Below are 18,534 nucleotides of genomic sequence, written 5' to 3' on the forward strand. Positions count from 1 at the left end.
TATTGCTATATTGCAAATAACTTGCTTAAGGTCATCGAGCTTCTCAGTGGAGTTCTGGGATCCAAAACCAGGTCTTCAGAGCTCTTCTACTTTGTTGGTTTGTTTTGGCTGGGCTGGGTCTTTGCTGTGGCTCACGGGCTTAGCTGTCCCACAGTATGTAGGATCCTAGTTCCTGGACCAGGGATTGAACCAGCGTGCCCTGCATTGGCAGGTGGATCCTTAACCAATGGACCGCCATGGAAGTCCCAGAGGTCTACTTTGATACACTGTGAAATCCTTCACTTGTCAGCTCATGACACTCCTGCTCCAGGTCAGAGTATATTTGAGAATTTGGATAACATAAAGGACAATGACAAATATTATTAAATTCAAAATTAAAGAGTATGGTGCTTTCCTTGTGGTGCAGTGGTTAAGACTCCCTGCTTCCTCTGCAGGGGTCTCAGGTTCGATCCCTCATCTGCGAAGTTCTGAATGCCACAAGATGTGGCCAAAAGAAAAAAAAAGTTTAAGATTGAAGAGTATTTAAGGCAGAAACTGGAAGCCACAGAACAAGAAAAAAACTGAAAAGTAAGTACATCTGTTTTTATATGTTTGTTAGTCACTCAGTCGTGAACGACTCTTTGCGACCCCCATGGACTGTAGCATGCCAGGCTCCTCTGCCATGGGGTTTTCCAGGCAAGAATACTGGAATGGGTTGCCATTTCCTTCTCCAGGGATCTTCCCAACCCAGGGATCGAACCTGGGTTTCCTGCATTGCAGGCAGAATCTTTACCATCTGAGCCACCAGGGGAAGCCCATATATTATATACGTTTATATGTTTGGACCTATATAAAATGGTATGTAAATTTTTTAATATAAATTTAAAATCACAGTTGGTACAGGCAATGAGCAAATAAAACACCTCCCTACTTAGCAGCACTAGGTCAACCCCCAGGTAGATTAGCCGAATAAAATACGTGACAAACCTTTCCTCCCTGAGTAACAGAGCAGCGTTTTCTAAATACGACTTTCCAACAGAACTAATCAGAGAACTTTTTCACTTAAAAAATTTTTTTAATTTATTATTTTATTTTGGCCTCACAGTGCAGCATGTGGGATCTTAGTTCCCTGAGCAGGGATCAAACTTGTGACCCCGGCAGCAGAAGCACGAAGTCTTAACCACTGGACTGTCTAGGAAGTCCCAGAGAACTTTCCAGAAATGCAAATTCCTGCCCTCTCAATTGAAAATATGGGTTTCCCAAGTGGTGCTAGTGGTAAAGAACCAGGCTGCCAGTGCAAGAGATGCATTCGATCCCTGAATCGGGAAGATCCCCTGGAGGAGGGCAAGGCAAGCCACGCCAGTATTCTTGCCTGGAGAATGCCATGGACAGAGGAGCCTGGCAGGCTACAGTCCATAGGGTTGCACAGAGTCTGAAGGGACTTAGCACGGCAATTGAAAATGTAATAGGTCTGGATTGGAGCCATTCTTCAGATACGGGGCTAGGTTTTTAAAACACAGATAAAATCATACAGTGGATTCAGCTTCCTCAGTTGATTTCAGAGAATGGGCTAGAAGTTTTGGGAGAGGGCTTTTCAGGTCACAACAGTATCATTTATTCAATTATAGCATTAAATTCTATCCCAGTGACCTGAAAGAATCGGTGCATATCCAATTATGTCTAATTTATACCCTGGGACGTGCTGGTTCTGGCTCGATGTAAAATCCTGGTAGAATCGCAATTTAACAAGCTTGACAGGACATCAAAATTGCTATGTCGTTTCCAAACCTCATCAAGTGGGAGCCTAGCCGTTCCTATAATGGTCCGAGGGAGTATACACTATTATTACTTTTCTATCTGTTTATGTAAGGCAAGTGTTCAGCCAATACTTTATGAGAAAACAAGAACTGGTTAGATGGAGCCACTGTGCAAACAGGGCGCTTTGCCACCCAAAGTAGTGGTGCCCGGGAGAGTAAACACCTCATCGTCCTTTGCGGTTACAGGATCTGATGGAATTTAATATATTCCTAATAAATCTGATGTGATTCAAAATCTCCTGGCAGCAGCCTGGGCAGGTTAGAGTGGACTGACAGTTGGCTGGCTGTGGTGCCCTTGGCCTGGAACTTTCTCTGCATGTCCTCCAGGCTGAGTCTCTGACCACAGCACCATCTTATTTTCCTTCTTGTGCCAACTGTCCCTTTTCCACCTCTTTTGGTGGTGCCTAGGGTCTCTCCTGGGCTTCCCTGGTGGCTCAGACAGTAAGGAATCCGCCTGCAATGCTGGAGACTTGGGTTCGATCCCAGGTTTGGGAAGATCCTCTGGAGAAGGATGTGGCAACCCACTCCAGTATTCTTGCCTGGAGAATCCCAAGCACAGGGGAGCCTGGTGGGCTACAGTCCCTGGGGTTGGACACAACTGAGGGACTAACACTCACTTTCAGGGTCTCTCCTGGCCCCTCCTCTTCTCACTCTGCTTCCAGCTTGAGGAGCTGGCATCAGCCACGTGACTTCTGCCACTTAACTGGCTTCACCAGCTCCAGTCTCCAGATGCTCAAGACAATGCTAACCAGGTAGACTCCTGCCACCTCACCCCCAGCAAACCTGGTCACCCTGCGCCCTCTTGCATGTTCTTTTTCCCAACAATTCCCTGTTTCTGGGAGTTGTATGGCCCTTTTTCCCCAAGCCCAGGCCTCCGGCTTGAAAGCACATTTGAGACAGTGCAATGAGTTGCAGGACTGTGATCCCAAAGGTCCTGTTTCAAATCCCTCCTCTGCCACTCAGGGGGCTGTTATCGAAAACCTCTGAACCTGTCTCCTCAGCCACGAGAGGGATGAAACAAGATCTCCTACACAGAGCGATTACAGAGCTGGCTGACCTAACCACCCACATGTGCTGGGCATGCAGGACGCTCAATCAGGGTCCCCTCTCCCCGATCTCCTTCACAGAGCGATTTCGGAGCTGGCGGACCTAACCACCCACATGTGCTGGGCACGCAGGATGCTCACTCAGGGTCCCCTCTTCCCAGCCCTGGTTCCCTGTTCACTCTCAGCCTGCTGGCCTGTCCTGTGATGCCCTCCAGCTTCCTTTCCAGTCTATCCCTCAAGCCAACAGAGTCCCAACCCTGAGAAATTAAGGACTCACGCCAGCCTCCCGGGAGCACCCGTCTTCGCTCTGGTGACATTTCTGCACCTGTGGTATTTGGACTAAAGTTCTAAGCATCAGTCGGCTCTGCCATGTACCAGCCACGGGAAAAACGAAACTCTCGAAGCTTCGGTTGCCACACCCACGAAATGGGCAAAAATCAATTGGGTTGGTAGCGAGGATTAAGTGAAATAGCGCTTTTAAAGAGCTTGGCAAGCTGCTGGACATCCAGAAATCCTCTGTACTCATAGGAAGCTCAGCTCTGTACTCTATGATGACCTAGAGGGGTGGGATGTGGAGGGTGGGAGGGAGGCTCAAGAGGGAGGGGAACTATGTATACTTAAAGCTAATTCACACTGTTGTACAGTAGAAACTGTACACAACATTGGAAAGCAGTTATTGTCCAATTTATAAAAATACAGTCTCTTTTTCACTTGAAAGTAGTCTTACATGCTATCACCTGATTACACATCTCAAACTTCAACTTTATCCTATCCTCTCATCTTCAGCTTAAGGAATTCCAAAGCTTTTCCCACCCGATCTCAACCCACAACCAAAATGCTCCGTTTAACATTTAGAAAAGAGTATGCACTGCTCCTAAAATGTCGACGTTCACTCCTGCCATCATTACGTTGCCAACAAAGGTCCATATGGTCAAAGCTGTGGTTTTTCCAGTGGTCATGTATGGATGTGACAGTTGGACTATAAGGAAAGCTGAGCACCAAAGAATTGATGCTTTTGAACTGTGGTGTTGGAGAAGAGTTTTGAGAATCCCTTGGACTGCAAGGAGATCCAACCAGTTCATCCTAAAGGAGATCAGTCCTGAATATTCATTGGAAGGACTGATGCTGAAGCTGAAGCTTGAATATTCTGGCCACCTGATGTGAAGAACTGACTCATCTGAAAAGTCCCTGTTGCTGGGAAAGATTGAAGGCAGGAGGAGAAGGGGATGACAGAGGATGAGATGGTTGGAAGGCATCACCGACTCAATGGACATGAGGTTAAGTAAACTTTGGGAATTGGTGATGGACAGGGAGGCCTGGTGTGCTGCAGTTCATGGGGTCACAAAGAGTCAGACACGACTGAGCAACTGAACTGAACTGAACTGAACTGATGCACTGCTCCGTTGGGCATTCATACCCTCCAGAGTACAGGACCCCTGCCTTATCCAGTCGATAGAGGTTCTTTTCCTCCCATTTGACTGACGAGAATAAAGAGGTACTCCTGGAGGCAAGCTCTTTAAACAATCTTTAGGAGTTGTCCATGGCTACCCACTCCAGTATTCCGGCCTGAAGAATCCCATAGACAGAGTTGGACACAACTGAGTGACACACACACACACACACACACACACACACACACACACACACACACGACTTGGGTCAGAGGATGAAAGATGGGGGAAAGGCCCAGAGAGGGAACTTTTGCTTAGGCTTTCCAGCTGAGAGGGCCTTCGGGAGGAAGGAGCCGGTGGAGACAGCTGTGGTACCCGGGAGAGACAGGTTGAGGATGGGCTGAGGAACGGTGGCAGGGATCTGGCAGCATCTCAAGGGCAAGGCCTCTGAGAAAACACAGCACTGTCGTCACCCCCCGAGGAGTTGGGGAAGGTCCAACAGAAGAAATCGGAGAGAAGCTGGTGCAGCTTAGCGCCCTTGAGCCCTCGAAGAGACAGGAAGACCCTGCCCAGCCTCACTTCTAGGGACACAAGTGACCTGGAGCAACACAGGGCTCATCACTGTTTGCAGTTGATGAACTCACACAGGCTGGGGGTGTTTTCTGCCAAATTGGCCAGTGATGCTGGGCCGACTTTTAGAGCTTCCTTCCCTGGGGCTGGGGGTGGGGGTGGGGGGGACAGAACTCGAGGTCAAGTGAAATGAGATGCAGTGCTTCCTACAAGTAACTCGATCTTGATCTTCCCGCACCCGACGGAGCGCTCAGACACCAGGGTGACTTCAACCCCAAAGCATCTGAGCTGACATCATGCCCCTCAGCCTGTGCCCCTCCTGTACTTCCACAGACCATGCTCAGACCCATTCCAGGCCATCGTCTCTGCTTTTCATCCTGAGGGCTTCCCTTGTGGCTCAGATGGTAAAGAATCTGCCTGCAAATGCAGAAGACAGGGTTCGATCCCTGGGTCAGGGAGATCCCCTGGAGAAGGACACGCAACTCACTCCAGTATTCTTGCCTGAGAAATCCCATGGACAGAGGAGCCTGGTGGGCTACAGTCCAAGGGGTGGCAAAGAGTCAGACACATTTGAGTGACTAACACACACTTTCCTCCTGAAATGCCTGAAATGCTCACACAGTGAGGTAATTAGAAACCATAGAAAAACCTAGATCTATCCAGAAAATAGAGGTGTCTAGACCCAAATCCCACCTCCTGCACTTACTAGCTCCAGGATCCTGAATCATTAATACAAGCTCTCTTTGGAGAAGGGCATGGCAACCCACTTGAGTATCATTGCCTGGAGAATCCCATGGACAGAGGAGCCTGGTGGGCTACAGTTCATAGGGTCACAAAGAGTCAGACATGACTTAGTGACTGAACAACAACAACTCTTCGCTTCAGTTTTCTTATCTGTAGAGTGTCTACCTTAATGATACATCATTAAGGTAGGATAAATGCAATAATGAATGCAAAATGCCTACACTGCATACAGCATGTTGTAGGTGTCAATAAACTTTCATTTTATCCACCCAATACATGTGAATGTTTTAATGTCTAGACAAACATCACATGTGCCTGGGGCCTGATTCCAGGCTCATCTCATTGAACAATCTTCACTTAAACTTCCTTTCCCAGTCATCATTCTTAAGTCCTTCTTACTTTAATGGCTGCACTGCTAACTCGGGCATATCAACTGCCACTGTTACTCATCTGCCCAGACACTGATGTCTTGTTGAGTCAGTTAGACGGACTTTCCTGAAGGGGAGGGCCAGTGTCAGTGAAAATTCTGTCTCACCACTCAAACTTTCTACTGAATTGTTAAAAATGCTCAATATATCTGTGAGAGTTACAGAGTAAAGGAGAAAATCCCAGTGCAAGGATGAAGGTCAGTGGTGACTTGTCTGTTTAATAAATGATAATCCAGTAGGATACTTTGTCAACAAAGGTCCGTCTAGTCAAGGCTATGGTTTTTCCAGTGGTCATGTATGGATGTAACAGTTGGACTATAAAGAAAGCTGAGTGCAGAAGAATTGGAGACATATGAAACCAGGCAGATGGGGGTGGGGGAGAGTGAGGAAACAGCTGGTTTCATTGAGTTAGAGAAGGAAGATTCAGAGCTGGTGTGTCCTGCCTTCTCACCCACCACCACCAGCTCCATTCTCCTGGTGAAGTCTGATCTCTCCCAACCTCCAGTCTGAGTTGGCTAGCCCAGAGTATGCTTCCAGAGCACATGCCTAGAACTTATTATGAGCATCTTCGCCTCTGGATCCTCTATGCCAAAGAGCAGACTTTCACAAATATATCTGATGAATGCATTAAGGCAGAGACAGAGAAAGAGAGTGTAGAAAATTCCACAGGGCAAAAGTCAACAAGAAGGCAGGCACAGGTACAAAACAAATCTTCAGAAGAAGTGAGAAGCAACTTTGACCTTCAAATAGTAGCACTCATTGAACAGTGCTAGATAGACAGGAAGGCCACATAGAAGTTCAAAGAAAGCAGGTCTTCAGAAAAAGTGATCTCTCCCATCATATTAGATGAAACATGACTCTTGCCTTCTGAGGTCCACTTACTTGTCTCTTCATCTAGTTTACGTTTATTTCAACAGACCTACTGTTTAAATGACAATGAGATAAGTTCAGACCACGTCTTATCTAAATGCCTGTTTTGGCTTCACGAAGTCAGACTTGATGTTTCGGGCAAAAGACCTGGGGAAATCTTCTGTAGGTCTGGTCTTCCTCATTTTCCAATATATATATATGGAAATATTCAAACAGACCATCTCAACTAATAATAGTATTTTTCCACTTTCCAGCACCTTTTGCAACTACCTCCAAATTTAAATGATAAAGGAAAACTGATGGCATCATTTTTACTATCTTATTAAACCACGCTTCTATTAATGATGATTCACTGAAGTGTCAAGAATAGATACACTGAAAACTTCTCTAGCATATTAATGTGTTTTTAAGCGTCATACCACACTTAGCTCCTGATATAATTTTGAATTTCCTCTGGGGGAAAAAACAGTTCTTTTGGATTCTTTTTATAAAAAGCACCTTGAAAAAAAGCTTTCAGATACTCAAAGACATGAATCTTGTTCTTCTCCCTTGTGTATATCTGATTTAAAGGTTAATAAGTAATTAGGAAGCACAGTCATCCAAAAATTGCCAATTAATATGCCATCATTTTCATTAAAAATGCTATTAATTATATTGTTGTAAAAATGTCCTGGACTGGCTAATAAAAAGTTACCTAAAGCAATTCTGAATCTTTCAGGGAGAAAGTGAAATTAATCCATATCAATCACTTTTTAAAATTATGATTTGGGCTTGAGAGATCAAACAAAGGAGGGAAAATGAGCGTCTCAGTTATTTAGTATGGATAGAATCTGACAGGCTTCCATGGTTTATTTTGCACCGAGTCATTATTGCTCAGAAAACCTAATAAGATATCTTGGCAGATGTTTAATGCACAAGTTTGACAAATAACAGTTCTTGTATTCTTATAATGTAAAGCAGCCGTTTATAAACGAGATCAAACTTCTAAACTATCCAGATATATTTTGTTGGTTTCCTAGGAGACTGGATGGATGGAAAGCTATGATTAAATAATTAAATCATGTTATATATCAATATTTAAAATTTGTTCTATACCTTAAATGGTGGCATTAGGCGCTTATGAAAAATCCACTGAATTCCAAAGATGAAGAGTTCATGATTAAACTTCTACCATCACACTAGAAACACTACTAGCTTTGACTTTATGTAACAGTTTTACAGATCCCTAAATTATTCTGTTCTCACCACTGTGTCCTGTCAACTCCTATCTGAATGCAACATCTATTTCTATTGTGTACATTCTGGTTAAGTTGGGGAGTTGGCTCATGTTTGATAAAAATCAGAACAGAGCAGGTTGCAGTTCTATACCATTTTGATACACAACAAACTGTAATGGGAATACTTATCATCAATGGGATGAACCAAGTGTGGTGTTAGGAACTATACAATCAGTTCAGACACACAAACTATTGATTTTCCACTGCATCATAGATGTTTACTGGTTGTTAGGCAACCAAATAATCTAACACTGGCACTGGGGGAAATTTCTCTTGCTGAGCTTGGCCATTTTAATAATTAGTTCAACATGGGACTCTCTCAGAGTATCTCTGGCATAGAAAGAACTTTTTAAAGGACACAATACAAAACCCATGTGTTTCCCTGGTGGCTCAGTGGCAAAGAATCCACCTGCCAATGCAGGAGACGTGAGTTTGATCCCTGGGTTGGGAAGATCCCCTGCAAAAGGAAATGGCAACCCACTCCAGTATTCTTGTCTGGGAATCCCACGAACAGAGGAGCCTGGTGGGTTACAGTCCTTGTGGTTGCAAAGAGTCAGACATGGCAGAGCGATTAAATACGAACAACAATGCAAATCCCAGGCTTGCATTATTTGAGAAGTTCCGGAGCTGGGAACTTTATCCTACCAGGCGTGTTTATTAATTTTTTCCCATATTGAACAGAGACCTTCTTTCTACAGACCTCACAGATTGGTTCCACTCCTTACATCCTCACACACTGGTTCCACTCCTTACATAGAGCAAGTATACTTCCTCTTCAACATGCTAACTCTGCTATTTGGAGAAGGCTAGCATGTCTTTGAATCTTTCTTCTGCAGAGTTACTATATCCAATTCATTCCCTTATCCATCCCCATTATTTCACATCCTGGCTGCTCTCACCTCTCAATGGCACCATAATGTGTTAAACTGGGACTAACTAGGATTGGCTGCTGTTGTTTCATAGTTTACAGTTACGACTAATGATTTACAGGCCATTGTGTTGCTGAACACAGCAATTAAAATTGGCACAGGAATAAGAGTATTCATCAAGGGTATGAAAAAGTGCCTGTTTTTTTTTTTTAATCCTAACTTGGAAAATGCTACCAGTGAGAAATCATGGCATTTATACCTTATCGGAAACTTGCAAGACTAATGGGAACTTTAAGACCTTCAGGGATGCTTAACAGATTTATGCAGCAGAAGAACAAACAGTTTCAGAGTGTCAGATGAGCTCATTTAAAGTAATATTTTCTAAATTCGGCCATGCATATGAATCACTGGAAAGCTTCCAAAAATAGATTCTTGGGATCTATACCCAGACCTACTGAACAGGTGCCTCTGAAAGTTCCCAAGGGAAAAGCAGTTGGGAGCCATGATTTGGGGTACACACATGAGGATCAGCCGTCCCTTTGAGCCAATTCTACCTAGCCTATAAAGAGCTCTTCCTTATTTCTTATCCTGGCTGCTCTCCCCTCTCAATGGTACCATCATGTTTTAAACAGGGACTAACTAGGATTGGCTGTTGACACATTTTGGCCGCCAGAAATGAAAGTGTTAGTCGCTCAGTTGGGTCTGACTCTTTGCGACCCCACGGCCTGTAGCATGCCAGGCTCCTCTGTCCACGGAAATCTTCAGAATACTGGAGTGGGTAGCCGTTCTCCTCTCCAGGGGATCTTCCTGACCCAGGGATCAAACATAGGTCGATTCTTTTCCATCTGAGCCACCAGGGAAGACTATTACTGCCAATGACTCTCTCTCTTTTTCAAAGAAGCCTCTTCCTCTAATGTGTGTGTGAAGTCGCTTAGTTGTGTCCGACTCTTTGCCACCCGGTAGACTGTAGCCCGCAAGGCTCCTCTGTCCATGGGATTCTCCAGGCAAGAATACTGGAGTGGGTTGCCATTTCCTTCTCCAGGGGATCTTCCCAACCCAGGGATCGAACCTGGGTCTCCTGCATTGCAGGCAGAAGCTTTATCCTCTGAGCCACCAGGGAAGCCCTCTTCCTCTAATAATCAGTACCAAATAGTTGGATATTTAATTGTTATTTCTACACACCTTTTTGTCTCAGGTATTTTATAAAATCTCTCAGGGCAAGAACTCCCAAGGAATATGGCACAATATTAAACAGGGTCATGGATTGATTGATGAGGGGTTTTGGAGGTAGCTGAAGCAGTTAGAGACAAAAAGGAGATAGACATTGTATGAGTCTAGGTGGGAAGGTTTAAGATTAGGGAGATTAAAGTCTTTTTCTTTTGAAAGAAGCTTCCTTCACACTGTGCTATGGCCGGCTACCAGGTGTAAATAATAGAGTTCACGGATCATGCTGGATTTCTCCACTTTCATCAAACCTGATCCTTAGAGATGTTAGATGGTAATCCACAAGATGACGTTATAGAAATATGGCCAGGAGGTATATTATTTCCTGTGTTTCCAGCCCATCTGAAACATCAGACATAAATTAGTTCTATCTCTTTCGGTACAATGCTGTGCTTTGACAAAGTCCAAAGTGAGAACATTATAGGTCCTGATAAGGATTTCAGAATAAGGATGAAGGGGTTCCTTAGATAGCTACATAGGCTTTCAAAATTTTATTTTAAAATTACTTTTAAATACATTTTTTGGCCATATGCCACAGCATGTGGCTTAGTTCCCTGACCTGGGATTGAACCCATGTCCCCTGTAATGGTACTGCAGAGTCTTAACCACTGAACCACCAAGGAAGTTCCTAGGCTGCTTTTTTAATATTAAAGACATGCAAGATTTCAAAATTTATTCAAATTAAAAATCAAATTGAAGAAATGATGCTCACATGAGATGAGATATAATAAAAATAAAAGTAAGAGTGACAAGTTATACTTGGAAAGTATGAAAGAAAAAAGCAAGATTTGAACACGAAATAAATTTGACAGACGGTCAACTGCATATTGATACAAGTAGAAACATAAAAAAGCCATGAGTCATGAAACACCAGGCACAAAATAACACAGCGTCAGTCCACGAAAAGCAAAATTTCTAGAAATATAAGAAATCGCATGAGTCATATTAAAATTTCAAAACTGCATAACTCTTTGGTAGGTCCCAGAGACAAAAATCAGCAATTAAGGACATAAAAAATTATTTAATGTTTCTAGAAATATCTATGCCTTGATATAACTTTGCACCTAAGAACAGGAAATGCAGCTTATAAAACACTGATCATGATCTGGACAATAAGATATTTCAGCACATTTTAAAAGTAAAATTGCACAACTCCATTTCTTAATAATGAAACATTATAAGAAATTCATATTGGAACTTTAAAGTTTAATTAAAGAAAAAACTAGAAGGAAAAAATATAACATTTATAAATAAACCTATTTAAATTATTTAATAATAAAACATTAAGATTTATAACAGTAACATGAATTAATGATTAAGTTGAAAATGAGTAAAATTAATAATTATCTGAGAAAAATACAAATTAATTAATGAGAAGAAAACCTATAAATAAATAAAGAAAATGAACCACTTATTTAAAACTTTTACTTCAATTAGAGATTTCAGAAATTTGAGAGACATAAGGCACTCTGAAAAAGGAAATTTGGATCTTGGGAACAGTTTCTGCAATGTACTTAAAGAACTGGGCTTAAACCCCACAGTCCTGAATATTCATTGGAAGGACTGATGCTGAAGCTGAAGCTCCAATACTTTGGCCACCTGATGCGAAGAACTGACTCACTGGAAAAGACCCTGATGCTGGGAAAGATTGAAGGCAGGAGGAGAAGGGGATGACAGAGGATGAGACAGAGGATGAGGTTGGATGGCATCACAGACTCTATGGACATGAGTTTAAGTAAGCTCCAGGAGTTGGTGATGGACAGGGAGGCCTGGTGTGCTGCAGTCCATGGGGTCGCAAAGAGACACAACTGAGCGACTGAACTGAACGGAAAGAAAAATCTACGTTTTTAGGTTTACAATTGAAATTGGAAATAAAAACTAATCCTGAAAGAAAAACAAAAAAGATGCAATAGAACTTTCTGTGTAAAACAGCTAAGGAAAAGTTCATGAGATTGAAGCCAGTCTCAAGACTTGACCCTAAGAAAACCAAAAGTAATAGGAACTTCAATTATACAAGACACATTTAGAAGGGTTTTTGAGATAAGCAGTCTGATTCTGCAAAGCAGTACATTTGCTCAGATAAGAAACCAACTTCTCCCTGGAGCTCTGGATCCCACCCAGCTCCTGAGTGACCACACAGAGAGAAAACATTAAGAATGAAACGGCCAACAGGGTGGACAGGACCAGGAGAAATGCACTCTCAAGAGAAAAGGCTAACGTCCCATTCCAAATCACCAGGTCCAGGAACCATCAAGGCAGGAACTAATGAAGCAAGGATGCATATTAATTGACCCTTTCAATAGGCTGTCCTGGGGCTTCCCTGGGCTTTCCTTGTAGCTCAGTCTGTAAAGAATCTGCCTGCAATGCAGGAGACCTGGGTTTGATTCCTAGGTCAGGAAGATGCCTTGGAGAAGGAAATGGCAACCCACTCCAGTATTCTCCCTGGTGGCTCAGTGGTAAAGAATCCGCCTCCCAGTGCGGGAGACACAGGTTCGATCCCTGGTCCGGGAAGATCCCACATACCTTGGAGCAACTGAGCTCGTGTGCCATTTCTACTGAACATGTGGCCTACAACAAGATAAGCCACTGCTATGAGAAGCCCGCACACCACAACTAGAGAGAAGCCCATGCAGCAGTGAAGACCCGGCACAGCCCCAAATAAACAAACAATTGTTCAAGACTAAACTGTCAAGATGCAACTTTCCCAGTAATACCTACCTCCAAAATACACTTTCAATCTATACACTCTTCTCGGTCTCCACTGCTCCCACCCACCCCTGGTGGCACTGGCGGCAATCTCTAGACAGTATGAAGATGCAAAACTTCTCTCTCGGAATTCCCGGCCCAGCCCCTGCCAGCAACTCCTTCTCCAGGCAGCAGGCCTTCTGCGAGGCAAGACATCCTCTTGCTCAAGTCTTAGCTGCTGCTGCTAAGTCGCTTCAGTCGTGTCTGACTCTGTGCGACCCCATAGACAGCAGCCCACCAGGCTCTCCCGTCCCTGGGATTCTCCAGGCAAGAACACTGGAGTGGGTTGCCATTTCCTTCTCCAATGCATGAAAGTGAAAAGTGAAAGGGAAGTCGCTCAGTTGTGTCTGACTCTTAGCGACCCCATGGACTGCAGCCCACCAGACTTCTCCATTCATGGGATTTTCCAGGCACTGCACATCAAATCCAGTCCTACACAGTGGCTCTCCTATTCCTTGTCTCAGGCACCCTGGCCTCTGGTTTCCAGAAGCCAGCCAAGTGCTTTTCTCTCCAGGCTTTAGGACTGCTCTTTTTCTCTGTGCTGGGGAAGCTCTTCTCACAGCTGCCTCCTTCTCACCTTTCAGGTCTCTGCTCAGAAAGCCCCTCCTGGGAAAAACATCCCAGGCCATCTTTTCTATTTAAATTCTTCTTCAGACACAGGACTTCCCTGGTGGCTCAGATGGTAAAGTGTCTGCCTACAATGTGGGAGACCTGGGTTCAATTCCTGGGTCGGGAAGATTTCCTGGAGAAAGAAATGGCAACCCACTCCAGTGTTCTTGCCCAGAAAATCCCATGGACGGAGGAACCTGGGAGGCTACAGTCCATGGGGTCGCAAAGCATCGGACACGACTGAGCAACTTCACTTTCTTTCAGACACATTGCGTTCTATCCTCATTCCTTGTATTTTCTTTTTAGCACTTCACACAACTTGAAAATAGCTAATATTTTTTGGGGGGAGAGGAGGTATTTCTACCCCCATCTGGTCACTCACATTAGACTGAAAACCCCATGGGGTCAAGACAGCTGTCTGCTTTTATACAGTGCTGTATGCCAATGCCTGGCCCAATGCCTGCAATCTCTGGGCATTCAGCTTTTCATGAATGAATAACAGTCCTGATAAACTGTGAAGATCTGATGAGTTTGTTTACTTTCCACTGGCTATTGTTTCTTCCACTTGACTGTAAGTTCCACTAGAACAAGGTTCCTGTGTCTTTTTTTGTTACCAAACATAGTGTCTGGTGCTTAGGAGTGGCTCAGTGACCATTTGTAGAAGAAATAAATGAATAAAGATATTGAGGTTCTTTAGGATGTGAAATTTCCTTCCCCTCACCTCTATACACGACTCAGAATGTTTGGATCTACCAGAATCCTTCATTAAGAATTCGGCTATCCAAAATTTTCCAGTATCACTGTTTCCATTAACAACCCAGCGCCCAACGGGAATGGAAGAGAAGCAACGTGAATTAAATTACTCAAATGAAGCTGCTGCTGATTAATTTTAGATCCTGAGCATCTGGGTCAGTGCTTAGTTTCATAGCAGGTGTGGAAATGATATCTTCAGTGTCATTATTAATGATTTTACTAAGGGCTGAGAGCTCTTGAAAATTCTTCCAAATGAGATTTGAGATGTGGACCAGATTGGCATTTTTAAGAAGCCTATATCAACTGTTTTCTACTTTTCAGCAAATAAGTTTTCATATTAAGACTGATTACTGATGGACCTTAGTGTCCATATCACGTTCAATCAAAAACGATAAGCACTGACTTTCAAAAGAATACGAAATGCTCCAGGACGATAACAGCAATCTAAATGAAATACATAAACACGCCTGAAGTGGACTGACTCCAGTCATTTTGTTTTGCTTTAACCAGGTTAAAGCCCTGAGTCATTTTCTCTTCCTCTTTCTCCTGGCAGTATCTCATCTTCTTACAGGGCTTAATATTCATTATGGGTATATGACCTCAGTCTCAAGAAGACAGTCTCATCAGTCAAATCCCCAGGATGCTGGTCAGTTAGGAAGGATGGCTGGGCAAGGTTGATCACAAATAAACATGTCAGCATCCACTCACTCCCTGAATCCCAAGGGCGGGTGCTCAGGGAGAATCTGTCCTCTATCAATTTTATCCTCCTTGGTCATAGCAGTGCCGCGAAAGAGTAATACATGCTAGACTGTAATCTTTGAGCCAGAGGAAATTGAACCAAACCAAGTGGAAAGAATATGCTATTTAGTATTAGCAGATAAGTTCATGGGGAAATTGTAAAACAGGTGAAGTTCATTATTGGTGAAGCTCCCCCAGAGTAACCCTGGTCTCCCCAGCCCCCTGGGGTGAGCCCCCCCCCACCCCCTCGTTGTGGATTAGACCTTGACATTGAACGCCAGCTGTTTTTGGCTTCCTGGGGACTTGGTCTTGTACAATAAAGCAAATATGTCCTAGGTCTCAAAGTCTCTGGGTCAGGCTCTTTTCCTCCCCCAGAATGAAAATGAGCTTATCTGATAGATCAAGCTGGCTTCATTTGCTAACAGAACAGTTCCAGGAAGTTCCAGGGTCCTCTCAGGGAACGTGGACTCAACGGAAACTTTCTAATGACAAAGCCTTTCCTGTGTGTGACTCAAAGGAGTGAGTCTGATGGTGGGAATTTCAGACCAAATAATATAGATTTTTATGAATTTTGTTGGGCAGTAATATGTCATAAGAAGAGAGGGAAACTGACATACAGCTGCCCAGTTTTTTTGTTTTTGTTTTTTTGCTGAGTAAGGCCATTAAGGAAAAAAGGACAACAAAACGCATCTATTGACAATCATTTTAGAAAAGAAAGGGATACTATGATAATCAGAAAAAAAAGAAGCAATCAGAATAAAAAGCAACCTTTAGTATTTATACAGTTTCAGTATGTTAGATGAATAAATTCTAGAGATCTGCATTACAACATTGTACCTGTAGACAGCAATACTGCACTGTGCATTTTAAAATGTGGTCATGGACTTCCCTGGTGGACCAGTGGTTAAGACACCATGACCCTAATGCAGGGGTTGAAAGTTCAATCCCTTGTCAGGGAAGTAAAATCCCACAAGTCACATGGCACAGTCCCCCCAAAAATGTGTTAAGAGGGTAGATCTCCTGTTGTGTTCCCATCACAATAAAAACAAAACAATACACAAATGTATTTCAATGTCCTGATTTTATAGCAAACTAGGGAAAATGTTGTCCAGTACCAGCATCATTCTACAGTCAGGCTTTGGGGAACTGATGAGTTAGCTGCCCACAGGGGCCAAACAGGCCATCCGGGAATTTAAATAGCTCTTAACAGACACTTGTGGGCACGTCTCCATGTGACCTGCCTAACAAGGCAGTCAAAATCATGCACAGGTCCAGAAACACCTTTTGGGTTGTAAATCAAAGAACTTGTTTGTACAAAACCTTTAACCATGAAGGGTTTTCTGTCTGTAGATTAATGGAAAAAAATGAGCAATAGGTAGCCAAAAGAGTTATCAGAATTTTGTGGGAAAAACAGTGGGAAAAAAGTGTTTTAAAGTATTTTTAAGTGGTATTTTAAAGACTTAAGGATATATTTGTTGATAAATATAGTTACTTAGTTACTAAATCATGTTCGACTCTTTTGGGATCCCATGGACTATAGCCCACCAGGCTCCTCTGTCCATGGGATTTCCCAGGCAAGAATACTGGAATGGGTTGCCATTTCCTTCTCCAGGGATCTTTCCGACCCAGGGATCAAACCTACACCTCCTGCATTGGCAGGTGGGTTCTTTATCACTGAGCCACCAGGGAAGCCCAAGGATGCACTTAATTCTTTTGTAAATATGAATGAGCACCCAGAAGCTGCCAGGTACAGTGATAGAGCAATCGAGACCCCAGCCTTACAGCATTACCTTCCAGCAGTGGAGATGGTCAAGAAAGAGATACATAGGCAGATAACATCCCTTAAGGACAAGTTCTGAGGTTGCTTTTGTGGAGGGATGTGTGCTATTTAAGCAAAGTCCAGACCAAAGTGAAGAACTGCGGCTTGTAGTTACCTGGGGGGAGAGCATTCCAGGTGGAGGGTACAGCCAGTGCAAACGGGGGAAAGTGGGGCCAGGAATGCAGCTGGGGGCCAGACCACATGGGGCTTTAGGGAAAGCCCTTGGGTTTCATCAATGAAATGAACAGCTACTGAAAAGTTTTAAGCTAGAGAGTGACATGACTGTGGAGTCACGAGAGTAAGGAATGGCAAAAGTGAAAGCTATGGTTGACTGTTGTAACAATCCATTTGAAACACGATGGTAGTTTGGACCAAGGCAGTCATCATAGAAGTGCTGAAAAGTGCTCAGATCTAGGATGTCTTCTGAAGGCAGAGAGAATAGGACTTGCTGATAGAAAAGAAAGATTGGACATGGTGGTAATGGTAACCGAAGATTCCAGCCGGTTTTAAGATGTTTAATTTGATCAACTGAATAAACGGTACCATCTACTGAGAACAGGTACCATGGGAACAGCAGATTGAAGGGGGGGCCTCAAGTTCTTATTCAGTTCAGTCGCTCAGTTGTGTCCGACTCTTTGCGACCCCATGAATCACAGCACGCCAGGCCTCCCTGTCCATCACCAACTCCCGGAGTACACTCAAACTCACGTCCATCGAGTCCATGATGCCATCCAGCCATCTCATCCTCTGTCGTCCCCTTCTCCTCCTGCCCTCAATCCCTCCCAGCATCAGAGTCTTTTCCAATGAGTTCTTATTAGTAGATATATTAAACTTGAGAAGTCACTTGAATATCCAGGTAGAGATGGCAGGTTGGCAGTTGGATGTGTGAGCCTAGACAGAGGAGAAATCAAGGCTAGAGATAGAAGTTCAAAATTTTCAGCATATAGGAAATGTTTATAGCCTTTGGGTAGGATGAGGTCATTGAGGGAAGTCCAGTTTAGGGGTGGATGGACAGAAAGCCCAAACTCCCCAAGGTAAGAATGTGTTCAGTAAGTCATCGGAAGATTAAGGTGCCCACCATGGATGTGAGCAAACATCGAAAAGACGCTTGAGGGCAAAGCCTGGAGAGAAGCCAGCACTTAGAGGTCCGGAGGAGGAGGGTGATTCAGGAAGAGAGACAGAGGAGGAGTGGCCAGTGAGGTAAGGGGAAAACCAGAGAGTGAATCACCAAAGCGGTGTGAAAACAGTCTTTCAAGGATGACGAAGAACAGTTTATAAATTCACTCTGCCCTCAATTAGCTCTATCGATGGAAGAATCTGTATATGCTATTCTATTCCCAGTGTTTAGCAGCGCCTGTCAAAGGATCAATACTTGTTTCAGAGGCTAAATGTAGCAGACTTTAGGTTGAATCCCTCCAGTAGAGGTGTTCTATTTGAACTTCGGGATTTAAAGATATTTTAATTGGCTGTCAAGATTTAGAAATTGGGAAACTTTACATCAAAACTTGTATCCCTGGTTCCTTTTTGTTTTTTAAATCCCCAGGATGCTCAAAAGGCAGGCAACAGCTGTCTGTGGCTGGGTGGCTGCTGGCATCTCTAGAGGGGTTATGTGCTCTTTGGCTAATTTCCTGCTGTCTCCAGGGAGCCCTAGGTCT

General features: G+C 43.7%; 1 protein-coding gene and 1 non-coding gene across 8 annotated transcripts in view; both read right to left on the reverse strand.

Annotated features, from left to right (window-relative positions):
• The window catches only part of MBNL2 (muscleblind-like splicing regulator 2), a 161,756-nt gene that overhangs the window by 83,343 nt on the left and 59,879 nt on the right, over positions 1–18,534 (reverse strand). The gene's annotated exons all lie outside the window — the stretch shown is intronic.
• Positions 10,040–10,111, reverse strand: TRNAC-GCA. The gene has a single exon. It is a non-coding gene; the product is annotated as a tRNA-Cys (tRNA).

Source organism: Bison bison, unplaced genomic scaffold (genome assembly GCF_000754665.1).
Source record: "Bison bison bison isolate TAMUID 2011002044 unplaced genomic scaffold, Bison_UMD1.0 scf7180017864527, whole genome shotgun sequence".
NCBI classification, from domain to species: Eukaryota; Metazoa; Chordata; class Mammalia; order Artiodactyla; family Bovidae; genus Bison; species Bison bison.